The following is a 17,934-nucleotide window of genomic DNA, read 5'->3' as shown; positions in this document are numbered from 1 at the left end:
TTTCGGACTTAGGAAAAATTGCAGAAAATTCTGCTGTGCCCAGAAAATTTTAGGTGCGAGTAGTCCGGTTTGGAAGCTCATATCCTGTAATCTATAAGAAATCAGTAAAAGTTCAAAACACAAAAGTTGTAGCCCATACATTCTAGTATTCGGAAAGTTAAACCATTCGCGATTTGGATATCATCTCAGAAAGTTACGATGGATCGAAAAGGGCTGCTGGAGCAATTTCGGCAGAATTTACGATGCACTTTAGAAGCTCATATCTCGGGATATATAAAGAGTTATATGGTGTACAACCTATCAAATTAAAGATCTTTGAGTCTAGTTTCTAAATATTCAAACCGTTTGTCATTTGGATATTTATACAAGACGTTATGGGTGTTTAAACAAAAGGTGTCCGAGAAGGAACAATCTTAATAGGATGTACAGCTTGTATAGCACAAGTGCAAGGTACAACTCGACGAAGCACAGACAGATTCTTTTATACACGGATTTAGCTCACTTTTCTTCATTTCTTCAAAGTATGGACGATTTTTGGGGAGCTTCAAGAGGGGATTTTCATCATCAATGTGAAGGTAAGTTATCCCCACCTATTTTGAGTTAAGTACATCAATTATGTATGGATTTGAGCATGAAAATTGTAGAAAAATTGAGGATTTAGGCCTAGGGATTTGAAAATAAGATTTGGTGATTTGAGGGGTCAAATGAACTCTGATTTTGGTAAATTTTATATGTACAGACTCGTGAAGAGACGAGGAATCCGGTGATGTGACTTTCGTAAATTTTTGAGAAGTAGGCCCGCGGCTCGGGTTTTGCAAATTTCGTGATTTTCGATATTTTTCGAGTCTTTTCGATTGGGTTATATTACCTTAGCCTATTGTAATATATTCCTTGTGGTTTTGGCAAGATTCAACGCGCGATGAGGTCGATTCGAAAGGAAAGGGCATCGTGGAGTAGACTTTTGGCCATCTTGAGGTGAGTAATAGATGTAAATGCTGTTCTGAGTGTTTGAAACCCCAGACTTTCACATCGTAACGCTATATTGAGGCGTGACACGCACTCCATGGCGAGTGCGGGGTCGGATACTATTGGGATTGTGACTTGGTCCATCCCGTGTGATGTTTATACTATACTGGTGATTGATACACACACTTCATTGATATTACTGGGCTTGATGCCATGTTTGGGGCCTTGTGCCGATTTGTATAATCTTTTGAGGATTGATATTACTGCTTAGCATGATTTGCATATCATTTAATTTCAGTCCAAGGTTTTAAATGCTGTTTTGCAAACTCAGCCATAATTCTAAGTGTTGAAAACTTAAATGATATTTTTAAATGTATTCCGGGCTGGGAACTTCTGTTTTGTAAATGCCCAAGGGGCTTATTATATTATTTTCTGGACTGATTATAAAGTGACTTGAAACAGTGGTAACAATGACACTGTGTGATATACTTGAAACAGTGGTAACAATGACACTGTGTGATATACTTGAAACAGTGGTAACAATGACACTGTGTGATATACTTGAAATAGTGGTAACAATGACACTGGATGATATACTTGAACAGTGGTAACAATGGCACTGTATGATATAAATTGGTCAGGTAACAATGGCTGACCGGTCAGGTAACAATGACTGACCAAGATATTGCGCTTGGGCTGTAGGAGCCCCTCCGGAGTCTGTACACACCCCCAGTGAGCGCCGTCGACGATAAATAAATATGGATGGCTCGGGCTGCACGCCGCAGTGGGTACTGGAATGTACCATCATATGCATTGCATTGCATTCATGTATTTGTATTTATACTGGTGTTTAGCTGCTCAGTTCCATATGTTGCTGTATATTCGGATTGTAGCTTACTTTGTGTATTTACTGGATTTTCTTATCTTCGGACTGTAGTTACTTTTATTACTCACTGGGTCGGAGTACTCACTTTACTCCCTGCACCTTGTGTGCAGATCCAGGGCAGTCTCAGGCTCAGTAGATCCAGTTGATCAGCAGATCCAGCCTCTGGGAGTATCGAGGTAGCTGCACGGCGTTCGCAGCCATTGATCTTCTCCCTCCTATCCTATCTCTTTATTTCCGCATTATCGGACTTTGGATATACCGTGTATTAGGATGATATTCTGTATTCTAGAGGCTCAGATTCGTGACACCGGGTCCTAGTGAGATTATATTGTGTATTTTGTTAAAATCTTCAGTACTTTAATCTTGCTTAATTGATATTTCTTTCCGCTATTTTTGATAAATTGGGTTAAGTGTTGAATAATGGTCGGGCTTGCCTAGTAGTGTGCTGGGCGCCATCACGAATGGGATTTGGGTCGCGGCATATATGAGGAGGCTTTCAGGCCTCGAGTGTTATATGAGGAGGCTTTCAGGCCTCAAGTGTTATGTGAGGAGGCTTTCAGGCCTCGAGTGTGATGTGTGAAGGCTTTCAGGCCTATTGATATTGTACTTGGGCTGTAGGAGCCCCTCCGGAGTCTGTACACATCCCCAGTGAGCGCAAGTTACCCAGGTGAGTTGGGAGTGGTCCCGAGAGGCCGTTGCTTGTGTGTGGTGAGTTGGGAGTGAGCCCGAGGGGCTGATGTTGTGTGCTGGTGAGTTGGGAGTGAGCCCGAGGGGCTGATGTTGTGTGCTGGTGAGTTGGGAGTGAGCCCGAGGGGCTGATACTATACTGAGATTTACATATTGAGCCCGAGGGGCAAGCTTTTGATTTATCCTTACTGTGGAAATTATTTGTCTTTACTGTTTTAAAAGAAGAATTATCTGATACTCACTGTTTTACTGTATAACTAATTTTACTACTTGGGATAGCGCTATATTGTGCCGTTATAAGATTTCATGTTTTCATTCGTTATTTATTTTTATTACTCACTAGGTCGGAGTACTCACATTACTCCCTGCACCATGTGTGCAGATACAGGCAGAGCTGAGTTCGCTCCTGAGCGCTGATTCTTTCCAAGTCAGGCGGTGACTAGGAGTAACGATGTAGTTGTTGATGTCCGCAGCCCGTTTTCTCCCTTATCTTTGTTATTTATGATAATTCCAGACTTTGTAAAATATTAGTAAACTCTGTAGTAGCTCATGACTTGTGACACCCCGATTTCGAGCTGAGTTGAGATGGTTTTCCTTGTTCTATCAAGTTTATTTCGTATTTAAGATTATATTGCCCATGATTTAGACTTATTCCTACTAAGTAATTATAAAGAGATGTACTGTTTTGTTTATTAGCTGGCCTTGTCCTCATGAGAGGCTCCATCACGACCGGGTTGGGATTTTGGGTCGTGACAGCAAGTTCAACTGGCGCCTTTTGATTTTGAAATTCAATACAAAAAAGGAATTGATAATTCCCTTCCGGATTTCTTATCCCGAGAATACCTTGATTAATTATGAATTTCTATACGACTTTTCTAGATGAAGAATTATTAATTACTATCCTTAAAGTGGTTAGATTAAATCGAGATCTACAAAGTCTCATAATTGACTTGATAATTGAAGATATCATTGATAACCTGATTGAAAATAATTCTTCTATTCATGATTATGCGTTTTCTTCTATTCATGGTCCGCGCTGGGTGGGTTAAGAGGAAGCCCACTTCTTCCCTCCCTCGGCGCGGCCGCGGTGCATTTCTGTGCAGTCCGCGCCATCCCCCAGCATATACATAAATTCGGGATTTTCAGTCATTTTACCCACTTTTCAAAACCCAAAACCTAAGAGGCAATTTTCCAAACAAGTTTTCTTCTCCAAAACGATTGGTAAGTGATTTCTAACTTAATTTCTTTATTCCTTGACATCTTTTAACATGATTTCAAATTCAAATCAAAGATTTTCATGGGTGAAATTGGGTGTTTAGGGTAGAACCTAGGTTTTCTACAAATTGATAAGTTGGACCTCAATTTAAGGTCCGATTTCAAAACAAATCATATATTTGGATTCGGGGGAGAATGAGTAACCGGGTTTTGGTCCGAACCTCGAGTTTCGACCACGTGGGTCCGAGGGGTATTTTTGACCATTTTGGGAAAAACCTTGTAAAAATTATTTTCATGCATTGGGAGTGATTCATTTAGTAATTATTAATGGGATTAAGTAACTTATGACTAGATTCGAGTGGATGGTGGTGGAATCAAGAGGTAAAGCTATAATTGAGACTAGAGTGGTGTTCAAGGCATCGAGGTAAGTGTTTGTTCTAACTTTGGCATGAGGGAATAGGATTAGGATGTTATTTGCTACTTGCTAATGTGGAGTACGGTGTATAGGCATGGTGATGGTTATCAATGCACCGGAGTCGAGCATGACCGTGAGTCTTAATTGCTTTTAATTTGAATAACGTGACACAATCTCCTTGGTTATTTGATGAGTTTCATATATTGTGAACAATTGAGGTAAAATTGTGATTGGTGTTCTTTTGGAGCGTTAGCTCAAATATGAACGTGTTAGTTGAGGAAGAAGGGATTAAAAAAAGAGAGAATGTGTTGTGATTACTCCCTTGCCGGGATGTGTAGACTAATATATATATATTACTCCCTTGTCGGGATATTTTGGGCTGTTAGTTGTACCCTTGCCGGGTTAGAGTGATATGTTGTTGATTTCCCCTAATGAGACTCTCCATACAAAATCAGATGTATCGTGTGGCACGCCGTCCGCTTATATATGATATTATGGGATCGTGTGGCACGCCGTCCGCTTATATATGATATTATGGGATCGTGTGGCACGCCGTCCACTTATATATGATATTAGGGGATCGTGTGGCATGCCGTCCACTTATATATGATATTATGGGATCGTGTGGCACGCCGTCCACTTATATAAGATATTATCGGATCGTGTGGCACGCCGTCCACTATATATATATCATGGGAACCGGAGTTTCTTCTGTTTATTTCCAATATTTCATTTTTATCTGTTACTCCGATAACATGTCCCCTCCTAGCTTTACTTTGTATTATCTTGTTATTGTTTTCTCGCAATTGTATATATATCTGTACAGGTTAATTGTGGTAGGTCCTGTCTAGCCTCGTCACTACTTCGCTGGGGTTAGGCCAGGCACTTACCAGCACATGGGGTCGGTTGTGCTGATGATACACTCCGTGCATTTTTGTGCACAGATCAGGGATCAGCTTACGGGCCACAGCAGTAGGACTTCTGGGAGCTATCTTCAGCCCAGGGACTCTCGAGGTAGCCTAGCTGGCGTTCGCAGGCCGAAGTCCATTCCCATGTTTTTTTTTTGTTTGTCAATCTTGTATCAGACAAACATGATGTATTTCCTTTCAGACAATGTTTGTAGTATTCTGTTATAGTCCGTGAGCTAGTGACACCAGACCTTGGGTAGTGATGTGTATTAAACTTCCGCACTTTTGGTTTTCAGTTGCTTTAGATTTAAAGTCTTCCGCTTAAATTTTGTCTCATTCATTATATTGTTTGAAAGAGAGTAGGAAAGGTGTTTTAAATATTTGGCTTGCCTAGCTCCGATAGTAGGCACCATCACGACACCCGATGGTGGGAAATCCGGGTCGTGACAAGTTGGTATCAGAGCACTAGGTTACTTAGGTCTCACAACTCACAGACAAGTTCAGTAGAGTCTGAGGGATCGGTACGGAGACGTCTGTATTTATCCCGCAGAGGCTACTGAGTTAGGGAAACGTCACCTTGTTCATTCTTGTTGTGCGATTCTGTTTCTCAAGTACTGATTGTCTTTTCGCTCTGTTCTTTCGCAGATGGTGAGAATACGTGCTTCCTCTTCTACCGCGCAGTAGCCCAAGCCCCCAGCAGCAGCTCCTATTAGGGGCAGAGGGTGAGGGCGCGGCTGGGGCAGAGCTCAGCCCCGAGCGTCAGTCCCAGAGGTGGAGCCTCATGTTGACTACGACGAAGGGGTTCCAGCTCCAGCAGCTCCGGTGGGCCCAGCTCAGGTCCCAGAGGGTTTCATAGCCACTTCAGTGCTTCAGGACGCTTTGGTCCGACTGGTAGGCTTTATGGAGGACATTTCTAGGGCGGGTTTTCTTCCCGTAGCTCCAGCCACATCTCAGGCTGGGGGAGGAGTTCAGACTCCCGATACTCGTACTCCAGAGCCGGTAGCTCCTTAGGCTCAGGTTCCAGCAGTTCAGCCAGTCGTGGCAGTTCAGCCAGCTGTGGCAGCCCAGCCAGGTATTGCGGCTCAGTCCAGTGATGGTGCGGCTATGTCCGCGGATGCTTTGTGGAGGCTTGATCGTTTCACCAAGCTCTTTACTGCTACATATAGTGGCACTCCCTCAGAGGATGCTCAGGATTTCATATTCAGCTGTCATGAGTTTCTATGGACTATGGGCATTGTAGAGACCAATGGGGTCGACTTCGCCATTTTTCGCCTGGCAGGATCCGCCAAGACTTAGTGGAGGGATTTCTGTTTAATCAGGCCAGCAGGGTTGCCATCATTGACCTGGGATCAGTTTTCAAAGTTATTTCTGGGAAGTTTCTTCTAGTTACTCAGCGAGATGCTCTTTGCAGGCAGTTTGAGCATCTCCAGCAGGGTCCTATGACGGTCACCCGGTATGAGACCTGGTTTATTGATCTCGCTCGTCATGCCATTGTGATACTCCCCACCGATAGAGAGAGGGTGCGGAGGTTTATTGATGGGTTGGCCCAGCCGATCCGTGTTCAGATGGCCATGAGTGCCGGTAGTGAGATTTCATTTCAGGAGGCGGCAGATGGTGCCCGCCGGATAGAGATGGCACTTGCTCAGGGAGGTGGTTATGGGTCTGATAAGAGGCCCTGTTATTCTGGTAGATTCAGTGGTACCTCGTCTGGAGGTAGGGATTCTTATGGTAGAGGCCATCCTCCGAGGCCCTTTCAGTCAGCTCTCCAGGCTTCTCATGGCACACCAGGTGGTCGTGGTTCTCAGCTGCAGTATTCTGACCAGCAGCTCTTCAGTTCACCATCAGCACCTATTAGTGCACCACCACTTTGTTATTCTCAATAGCCGAGGGCTTGTTATACTTGCGGCGATGTGAGTCACATTACCAGATATTGCCCTCGAGCTTCCATCAGCTCGCAGCTGCAGGGTCCTCGCCCGATGATCCAGGCACCAGTTGCCCCACAGCCTGCCCAGCTAGCTAGAGGCGGGGGTAGAGGACATAGAGGTGGAGGTAGAGGTCTTAGAGGTGGAGCTCAGACCGCTAGAGGTAGGGGTCAGCCAGCAGCAGATCGTCCTAGGGATATGATTCAGGGAGGTGGGGCCCAACCCCGTTGTTATGCCTTGCCAGCCAGGCCAGAGGCTGAGTCATCAGATGCTGTAATTACAGGTACTATTCTGGTCTGTGATAGGGATGCTTCTATGTCATTTGATCCCGGATCTACGTATTCATATGTGTCGTCCTATTTTGCACCCTATTTGGTTATGCCTAGTGAGGCCTTGAGTATTCCTGTATATGTGTCTACGCTAGTGGGGGATTATATAGTGGTATACCAGGTTGATCGTTCATGTGTTGTGGTATTTAGGGGTCTTGAGACCTGTGTTGACTTGTTGCTCTTGGATATGGTGGATTTCGACGTCATATTAGGGATGGATTGGTTGTCCCCGTATCATGCGATCTTGGATTGTCATGCCAAGACCGTGACCTTAGCCTTACCGGATTTGCCCCGTGTAGAATGGAGAGGGACTCTTGGTCATTCTTCTCGCAGCGTTATTTCTTATGTGAAGGCTCAACGTATGGTCGGGAAGGGGTGTCTAGCTTATTTGGCTTATGTTCGCGACTCCAGCGCTGAGGTCCCGTCTATTGATTATGTTCCTATTGTTCGGGAGTTTCCTGAGGACCCTTCAGACCTGCCGGGCATGCCACCCGACAGGGATATTGATTTTTGTATTGATCTGGCTCCGGGCACTCAGCCCATTTCCATTCCACTGTATCATATGGCGCCGCCAGAATTGAAAGAGTTAAAGGGTGAGCTTCAGGATTTGCTTGAGAAGGGTTTCATTAGACCCAGTGTTTCGCCTTGGGGGGCACCAGTGCTATTTGTGAAGAAAAAGGATGGTTCGATAAGGATGTGCATTGATTACCGGCAATTGAACAAGGTGACGATTAAGAACAAGTACCCACTGCCGAGGATCGATGATTTATTCAACCAGCTTTAGGGTGCGAGGGTGTTTTCAAAGATAGATTTGAGATCTGGCTACCACCAGCTGAGGATTAGGGCGTCTGGTGTCCCTAAGACAGCATTTCGCACTCGGTATGGGCACTATGAGTTTTTGGTCCTGTCATTCGGATTGACTAATTCCCCAGCAGCGTTCATGGAGTTGATGAACCGAGTGTTCAGACCTTATTTGGACTTGTTTGTGATAGTCTTCATTGATGATATTCTTATATACTCCCGCAGTCAAGAGGAGCATGAGCAGTACCTCAGAGCGGTTCTTCAAACCCTGAAGGATAGTCAGTTGTATGCTAAGTTCTCGAAGTGCGAGTTTTGGTTGAGTTCGGTCGCATTCTTAGGTCAAATCGTATCAGCAGCAGGTATTCAGGTAGACCCGAAGAAGATAGAGGCAGTCAAGAACTGGCCTCGACCAGCTTCAGCTATGGAGATTCGGAGTTTCCTGGGGTTAGCAGGTTACTACTGTCGGTTCGTGGAAGGGTTTTCATCCATTGCAGCCCCTATGACCGGATTGACCCAGAAAGGTGCTCAGTTCAGATGGTCAGACGAGTGTGAGGCGAGCTTTCAGAGGCTCAAGACAGCTCTGACCACGGCACCGGTGTTTGTTTTTCCCACAGGTTCAGGGCCCTATACAGTCTATTGTAATGCATCTCGTATTGGACTTGGTGCAGTGTTAATGCAGGATGGCTAGGTCATTGCCTATGCTTCGAGGCAGTTGAAGGTTCATGAGAAGAACTATCCAGTGCATGATTTGGAGTTGGCAGCCATTGTTCATGCATTGAAGATTTGGAGACACTATCTACATGGTGTGGCGTGTGAGGTGTTCACATATCATAAGAGTCTGCAGTATTTGTTCAAGCAAAAGGAGTTGAATTTGAGGCAGAGGAGGTGGTTGGAATTGTTGAAAGATTATGACATCACTATCTTATATCACCCGGGAAAGGCCAATGTGGTGGTCAATGCCTTGAGTAGGAAGTCAGCCAGTATGGGCAGTCTTGCTTATATTCCTTGTCGGTGAGAGACCGCTTGCTTTGGACGTGCAGTCTTTGGCCAATCAGTTGGTGAGGTTGGACATTTCTGAGCCTAGTCGAGTATTAGCTTGCACGGTCGCTTGTTCTTCGTTATTGGAGTGTATCCGTGATCGGCAGTTCGATGATCCCCATTTATGTGTCTTGAGGGACACGGTGCAGCGTGGAGGTGCCAAGAAAGTGACCTTAGATGATGATGGTGTATTGAGATTGCAGGGGCGAGTTTGTGTGCCCAATGTTGATGGGATTCGAGATCTGATCTTAGCGGAGGCCCACAGTTCTCGGTATTCTATTCACCCGGGCACCGCGAAGATGTATCAGCATTTGAGGCAGCACTATTGGTGGCGTGGAATGAAGAAAGACATTGTTGCATATGTGGCTCGTTGTTTGAACTGTCAGCAGGTTAAGTACGAGCATCAGAGGCCCGGTGGTTTATTTCAGAGGATTGAGCTTCCCGAGTGGAAGTGGGAGAGGATTACTATGGATTTTGTTACTGGACTTCCGATGACTCGGAAGAAGTTTGATGCAGTTTGGGTTATTGTTGATAGGCTGACCAAGTCAGTGCATTTTGTTCATGTTGCAGCCACTTATTCGTCTGAAAGGTTAGCCGAGATTTATATCAGGGAGATTGTTCGCCTTCATGGGGTGCCGCTATCTATCATTTCGGATCGGGGTACTCAGTTTACCTCACATTTTTGGACAGCGGTTCAGCGAAAGTTGGGCACCCAGGTTGAGTTGAGTACAGCATTTCATCCCCAGACGGACGGTCTGTCCGAGAGGACTATTCAAATCCTTGAGGACATGCTCTGAGCATGTGTCATTGACTTTGGAGGCTCGTGGGACCAGTTTTTGCCTTTAGCAGAGTTCGCCTACAACAAGAGCTACCAGTCCAGCATTCAGATGGCTCCGTATGAGGCATTGTATGGTAGGCGATGTCGGTCTCCAGTTGGATGGTTTGAGCCGGGAAAGGCTCGATTATTGGGTACAGATCTGGTTTAGGAGGCCTTGGACAAGGTCAGGATTATTCAGGATAGACTTCGTACAGCTCAGTCCAGACAGAAGAGTTATGCAGACCGCAAGGTCAGAGATGTTGCTTTCATGGTTGGTGAGCGGGTATTGCTCCGTGTATCGCCTATGAAGGGCGTGATGAGATTTGGGAAGAAGGGCAAGCTCAGCCCTAGGTTCATCGGTCCATTTGAGATTCTTGATCGTGTGGGAGAGGTGGCTTATAGACTTGCCTTGCCACCTAGCTTGTCAGCTGTGCATCCCGTGTTTCATGTATCTATGCTCCGGAAGTATCGCGGAGATCCATCGCACGTGTTAGATTTCAGCACTGTCCAATTGGACAAAGATCTGTCATACGAAGAGGAGCCGGTGGATATTCTAGACCGGCAGGTTCGACAGTTGAGGTCGAAGAATTTTCCTTTGGTGTGTGTTCAGTGGAGAGGTCATCCTCCTGAGGCATAGACCTGGGAGTCCGAGTCTGATATGCAAAGCCATTATCCTCATTTATTTCCCGACTCAGGTACTTCTTTCTTTTGTCCGTTCGAGGACGAACAGTTGTTTTAGAGGTGGAGAATGTGACGACCCAAAGGGTCATCACCATAATTCTTCCTTGTTCCGTGCTTCCGAGGCCTTGAAAACCTCGCTTTTAGTTGCCTCGATATTGTGTGCGTAGTCCGGGCGCGAAGCCGGAAAGCATTTATGTTGAAATATGCGAATTTTGTGAAAAATTTGATGAATTTTGATATTAATACTCATAATATTGACTTCGGTCAACATTTTGGGTAAACGGACCAGACCTGTGATTCGACGGTCCTGGAAGGTTCGTAGAAAAATATGGGACTTGGGCGTGTGCCCGGAATTAAATTCTGAGGTCCCAAGCCCGAGAAATGAATTTTTGTGTGAAATTGTTTCCTGAAATTAATTAAGGAAAATGAAAAAGAAAATTGATCGTAAAACTGTGGTATCGGGCTCGTATTTTAGTTCCGATGCCCGGTACAAGTATTAAATATGTTTTAAGCACTATCTATAAAGTTTGGCTAAAAACGGACATCATATGACGTGTTTCTGACTTAAAATGGGGAACTTGAGTTTTATGAAAGTTGAGAGAAAATCATGTATTTTGAGGTTTGATTCTATGTATATGATATTATCTTGGCGATTTGATCGCACGAGTAAGTCCGTAAGATGCTTTAAGGTTGTGTGCATGTTTGGTTTGGAGCCCGAGGGCTCGGGTGAGTTTCGAGTAGGGCCCGGGAGGTCTTAAACTTAAAAAAAATGCAGGTTCAGGTGTTGCAGGTCCGGCGCGGCCGCGGCCATTTCCGCGCGGTCTGCGCTGGCAGCCACGCGGCCGCGACACTTTTCTGTGCGGTCCGCGTGGTGGGGTTCAGAGGTGGTAGCCAGGTCGACCAGCGAGGCCGCGCACCAAATCAGTGCGGTCCGTGCTGGGTGGCTTAAGAGGAAGCCCACTTCTTCCCTCCCTCGGCGCGGCCGCGGTGCATTTCTGTGCAGTCCACGCCGTCCACTTATATATGATATTATGGGATCGTGTGGCACGCCGTCCACTTATATATGATATTATGGGATCGTGTGGCACGCCGTCCACTTATATATGATATTATGGGATCGTGTGGCACGCCGTCCACTTATATATGATATTATGGGATCGTGTGGCACGCCGTCCACTTATATATGATATTATGGGATCGTGTGGCACGCCGTCCACTTATATATGATATTATGGGATCGTGTGGCACGCCGTCCACTTATATATGATATTATGGGATCGTGTGGCACGCCGTCCACTTATATATGATATTATGGGATCGTGTGGCACGCCGTCCACTTATATATGATATTATGGGATCGTGTGGCACGCCGTCCACTTATATATGATATTATGGGATCGTGTGGCACGCCGTCCACTTATATATGATATTATGGGATCGTGTGGCACGCCGTCCACTTATATATGATATTATGGGATCGTGTGGCACGCCGTCCACTTATATATGATATTATGGGATCGTGTGGCACGCCGTCCACTTATATATGATATTATGGGATCGTGTGGCACGCCGTCCACTTATATATGATATTATGGGATCGTGTGGCACGCCGTCCACTTATATATGATATTATGGGATCGTGTGGCACGCCGTCCACTTATATATGATATTATGGGATCGTGTGGCACGCCGTCCACTTATATATGATATTATGGGATCGTGTGGCACGCCGTCCACTTATATATGATATTATGGGATCGTGTGGCACGCCGTCCACTTATATATGATATTATGGGATCGTGTGGCACGCCGTCCACTTATATATGATATTATGGGATCGTGTGGCACGCCGTCCACTTATATATGATATTATGGGATCGTGTGGCACGCCGTCCACTTATATATGATATTATGGGATCGTGTGGCACGCCGTCCACTTATATATGATATTATGGGATCGTGTGGCACGCCGTCCACTTATATATGATATTATGGGATCGTGTGGCACGCCGTCCACTTATATATGATATTATGGGATCGTGTGGCACGCCGTCCACTTATATATGATATTATGGGATCGTGTGGCACGCCGTCCACTTATATATGATATTATGGGATCGTGTGGCACGCCGTCCACTTATATATGATATTATGGGATCGTGTGGCACGCCGTCCACTTATATATGATATTATGGGATCGTGTGGCACGCCGTCCACTTATATATGATATTATGGGATCGTGTGGCACGCCGTCCACTATATATATATATATATATATATATATACATATATATATTATGGGAACCGGAGTTTCTTCTGTTTATTTCCAATATTTCATTTTTATCTGTTACTCCCCGATAGCATGTCCCCTCCTAGCTTTACTTTGTATTATCTTGTTATTGTTTTCTCGCACTTGTATATATATCTGTACAGGTTAATTGTGGTAGGTCATGTCTAGCGTCATCACTACTTCGCCGGGGTTAGGCCAGGCACTTACCAGCAAATGGGGTCGGTTGTGCTGATGCTACACTCCGTGCATTTTTGTGCACAGATCAGGGAGCAGCTTACGGACCACAACAGTAGGACTTCTGGGAGCTATCTTCAGCCCAGGGACTCTCGAGGTAGCCTAGCTGGCGTTCGCAGGCCGAAGTCCTTTCTATGTTTTGTTTTTGTTTGTTCATCTTGTATCAGACAAACATGATGTAATTCCTTTCAGACATTGTTTGTAGTATTCTGTAATAGTCCGTGAGCTAGTGACACCAGACCTTGGGTAGTGATGTGTATTAAACTTCCGCACTGTTGGTTTTCAGTTGCTTTAGATTTAAAGTCTTCTGCTTAAATTTTGTCTCGTTCATTATATTGTTTGAAAGAGAGCAGGAAAGGTGTTTTAAATATTTGGCTTGCCTAGCTCCGATAGTAAGCGCCATCACGATAACATCAGGAAATTTTGAGGCAAAATCAATCGATCTTTGTATCGGGGTAATTTTTCCTTGGCAAATATTATGACCTAAAAATCGAACATTTGTTTGGAATAGACTCATTTTTGGTTTAGAAATTACTAAACCGTTTTGTATTACAATTTTCTTAAAAATATCAAGATGCTTAATATGCATCTCTAATGTTTTAGAAAATACTAATATGTCGTCAATATAAACGATGATAAAATCTAGATAAGAGTTAAAAATATCATTCATAATTTTCTGAAATTCAGAAGGGGCATTTTTTAAACCAAATGGCATGACATTCCATTCATATTTACCAAATGGAACATTAAAAGTAGTTCTATAAGTATGCTCTTTAAACATTTGAATTTGCCAATATCCAGATTTTAAATCGAATTTTGAAAATATATTGGCGTCATATAATCTAGATAGCAAGTCCCTTTTATTGGGGATAGGATATCTAATCCATTTCAGATATTTATTCAATGGTTTGTAATTTATAACTAATCTAGGAATACCACGTTCCTTTTCTGCAACATTCCTTTATATTTACAATCTACCTCTTCAAATGAAGAGCTCCTCTATTTAAAGAAAGAAAAAAGAAACATAAAGAATCTTTAAATAGTAAATTGGGTCCCACATTTGGGTCCCTATACATTGTTTCTACTGTTGAGAACAGTGTATCTACTGTTGTGTGGGGTCTTTGGCGGCTTTTTGTCAAAGTCCTCTTCTGTCTAAATCATTCATTTGTTGGAGGAAATTTTTCACCTTGTCCATGTTTTTGTCGGATAATATTACTTCCGGTTGTATTGGCTGGGAATCTTCTTCTGCGATATCATCGCCACTTGTTTCACTGTGCATTGATGTGTCTAACCTTTCAGTCTGGTTTATAGTTTGAAGTATATTTCTTTTACTTCTTCCAGATATTTCTTTATTAATTGTGTCTTATCTCCTTCTTGAACAGAGATTCGTCTAGCAATATGCCTGACTGAGCTGTTGTCAAATATTGTCTTCTGGGGAGTAGTCGAATATAATTGGATCTGTGCTGAAATGGAATCCAATAATTGCGATATAACAATTTTGTCTTGGGATCATTCTTAATCAACTTATCCCAAAAATTATTGTAAAAGACCCTGTATAAGCAAGAAATCTGTTCATGATTGTAAAAGACCCTGTATAAGCAAGAAATCTGTTCTTCAGTAAACCCCAATTCGGGGGTCCATTTGTGAATCCACGGAATAGAGAATTCAATGAAGAAGTATATCTGATCAATCTTTTCTAAATAACAGATATGATCTGTATGATATAAATCTGTTAAGAACGGAGAAATTTTTGTCCATTCTTTGTATAACTTAAGAAATGGCTCAGGCAAGATCTTTGTTGTGGGGCTGTGATGTGCCCACCAGTTCAGAAACCAATTAGGGATAGGTTTTGCAAATATCTTTGCACATATTTTAATAAATCAAGTGTGTTTATGTCTATCATTTTTGTAATATAAGACTCTATCGAATGCCTGGATATAATCCCAGTAAGTAAAATTCATGGGTGATTTATTAAGGCTTATCTGCCTCTCTTTCATTGTGGATATCCCACATTCTTCAACAGATATAATTTGTTTGATAACAAATTTTGAGAACTTATAAACGTTCTCACTTGTCTTATAAACGGAAAAATGCTGGAATTCTGCACTTCCTGTGCTGATGAGGATGGTCTCATAAAAACGCGAGTTTTATATGATTCACCCGGGTAGTATAACCCATTATCAGGTATCTCTGGAATATCTTCCATGTTTCATCCTGTCACGACCCAAATCCCGAACCTGGTCGTGATGGCGCCTCTCGTGAAGACAAGGCCAGCTAGTCTAACCCAATACGTCCTTTTAAACAGTTATTTAACACAATTATAGTACAACATGGTTTAATAATACCAAATAGCGGAAAATATAGATAAAATGCGGAAACCTAGCCCGACACAGCCCTAACCAGAGTGTCACAAGTCACGAGCATCTACTATGGTATAAATACAACTGAAAGCCTGGAGTGTACAAATACAGACTAATGAAATGGGGAGAGAGAAAAGCAGTGCAGCGAACGCCGGCAGCAACCTTGCTAAACTCTGATGACTCTGCCTCCGATCAGCCAAAACATACCTGAATCTGCACACAAGGTGCAGGGAGTAATGTGAGTACTCCGACTCAGTGAGTAATAAATATAAATAACGGCTGAAAGCAAGAAAACACGTACAGGCACAAAGCATTCTATACGGAAGCAGTGAAATCACTTAAAACCAGTAAATCAGTGAAGTATCAAATGAAATCTCTTTTAAAACAATTAAAATAGGTAATTTGGCAGTAAATAACAAGTAGAAATCTGCCCCTCGGGCACAGTATCAAAATAACAAGTAGAAATCTGCCCCTCGGGCACCGTATCAAAATAACAAGTAGAAATCTGCCCCTCGGGCACAGTATCAGTCACTTAGTACAGTATCAGCCCCTCGGGCTCACTCTTAGAACAGTATCAGCCCCGCGGGCTACCTCACAATCACTCATATTAGCCCCTCGGGCATAGTATCAATCACTCAGCTAATGGGTACCCGCGCTCACTATGGGTGTGCAGACTCTGGAGGGGCCCCTTACGGCCCAAGCTCTATATCAAGCCACCTCGTGGCATCATTACTCAGCATATCCTCACATCACTCAAGCCACCGCGTGGCATATAAAGTATCATAGGCCCTCGGCCTCACATCACTCAAGCCACCGCATGGCGTATAAAGTATCATAGGCCCTCGACCTCATATCACTCAGCTTATCCTCACATATGGCCCTCGGCCTCACTCAGTACGAAAATCATCATAAGCCCCTCGGGCATTTGTAAAACAGTAGTTCTCAGCCCAAAATATCATTTAGAAATATCATTTGAGTTTCAAATCTGTATAAAAGTGGCTGAGTTTGTAAAATAATAATCATCAACAGGACTGAGTTTAAATATAAGCCAAAACAGTGAGGAAATAGTGATAAAAATCCCCGAATGGTTCAAATAATTGGCACGAAGCCCAAATATGGCAAACAACCCAAATCATGGTGATAACAAATAAGTTTCAGTAAAATACGCAGTAAAATCATCAATCGGGACGGACCATGTCACAATCCCCAATGGTGCTCTACCCCACGCCCATTATCCGGCATGCAAGTCACTTCAATATAGCGTTACGATGTGAAATTCCGGGGTTTCAAACCCTCAGGACATCAATTACTCACCTCAAACCGGCTACTTCTTTAGCTCGCGACGCCTTTGCCCCTCGAATTGGCCTCCACGTGCGTCGAATCTATCCAAAATCAGAATGAATATGTTATAATATGATAAGGGAACAAAGCCCAATCAAAACAATCAAAAAATACCAAAATTCTTAAAATTAGCAAAAACCCGAGCCCCGGGCCCACGTCTCAAAATTCAGAAATTTTTACATCAACGGGTTCCTTATCTCTCCACGAGTCTAACCATACCAAAATTATCAAATTCCCATAACATTTCGACCCTCAAATTCTCAATTCTATCCGAGAGGGTTTCTAACTTTTCCCGCTAAATTCACGGATTTAATGGCAAAACTTGTAATAGATTCGAGTAATCTAACCAAAATTGAGTTAAGAATACTTACCGCGTTGTTCTCTCCGAAAATCTCCCGAAAAATCGCCTTATCCGAGCTCCAAATCGTTAAAAATGGAAAATCTCCCGAACTTAACATTCTGTCCGGTACTGTTCACGGGGTTACTGTTCACGGTACTATTTCTACAATTTTTCTCCAAATTTTCCTAAGTCCGAAATCACTCCGAGACACCTCTGAAACACTCCCGAGCCCTCGGGGCTCCTAACCAAACATATGCACTAACTCAACAACATCCTACGAACTTAACCGTGCGATCAAATTGCCAAAATAACGTCATATACCATGAATTAAGCTTTAAAATCCAAGAATTTTTTCAAATTTCATAAAACATCAAAATTTTCCATTTTGAGTCCGAAACACATCAAATGACGTCCGTTTTCAACCAAACTTTACAGAAGGGGCTTAAACCATATATAAGACTTGTACCGGGCACCTAAACTAAAATACGGGCCCGATATCATCACTTTCTAATCAAATTTCATTTCCATTTTCCTTAAATATTTTCAGAAAACAATTTTTCTCAAAAATTCATTTCTCGGGCCTGGGACCTCGGAATTCGATGATTCTTGTTCCTATGAGTCACAAATAATGATACAAACATTACCCTTCAGTCGAAACTCAATTCGGAGCTCGTTTTCTCAGTGTGATATCCATTTCGCTCGTT

This window comes from Nicotiana sylvestris, chromosome 12 (assembly GCF_000393655.2).
Source record: "Nicotiana sylvestris chromosome 12, ASM39365v2, whole genome shotgun sequence".
In the NCBI taxonomy this organism is placed as follows: Eukaryota; Viridiplantae; Streptophyta; class Magnoliopsida; order Solanales; family Solanaceae; genus Nicotiana; species Nicotiana sylvestris.
Note: the sequence above shows the minus strand (reverse complement) of the source record.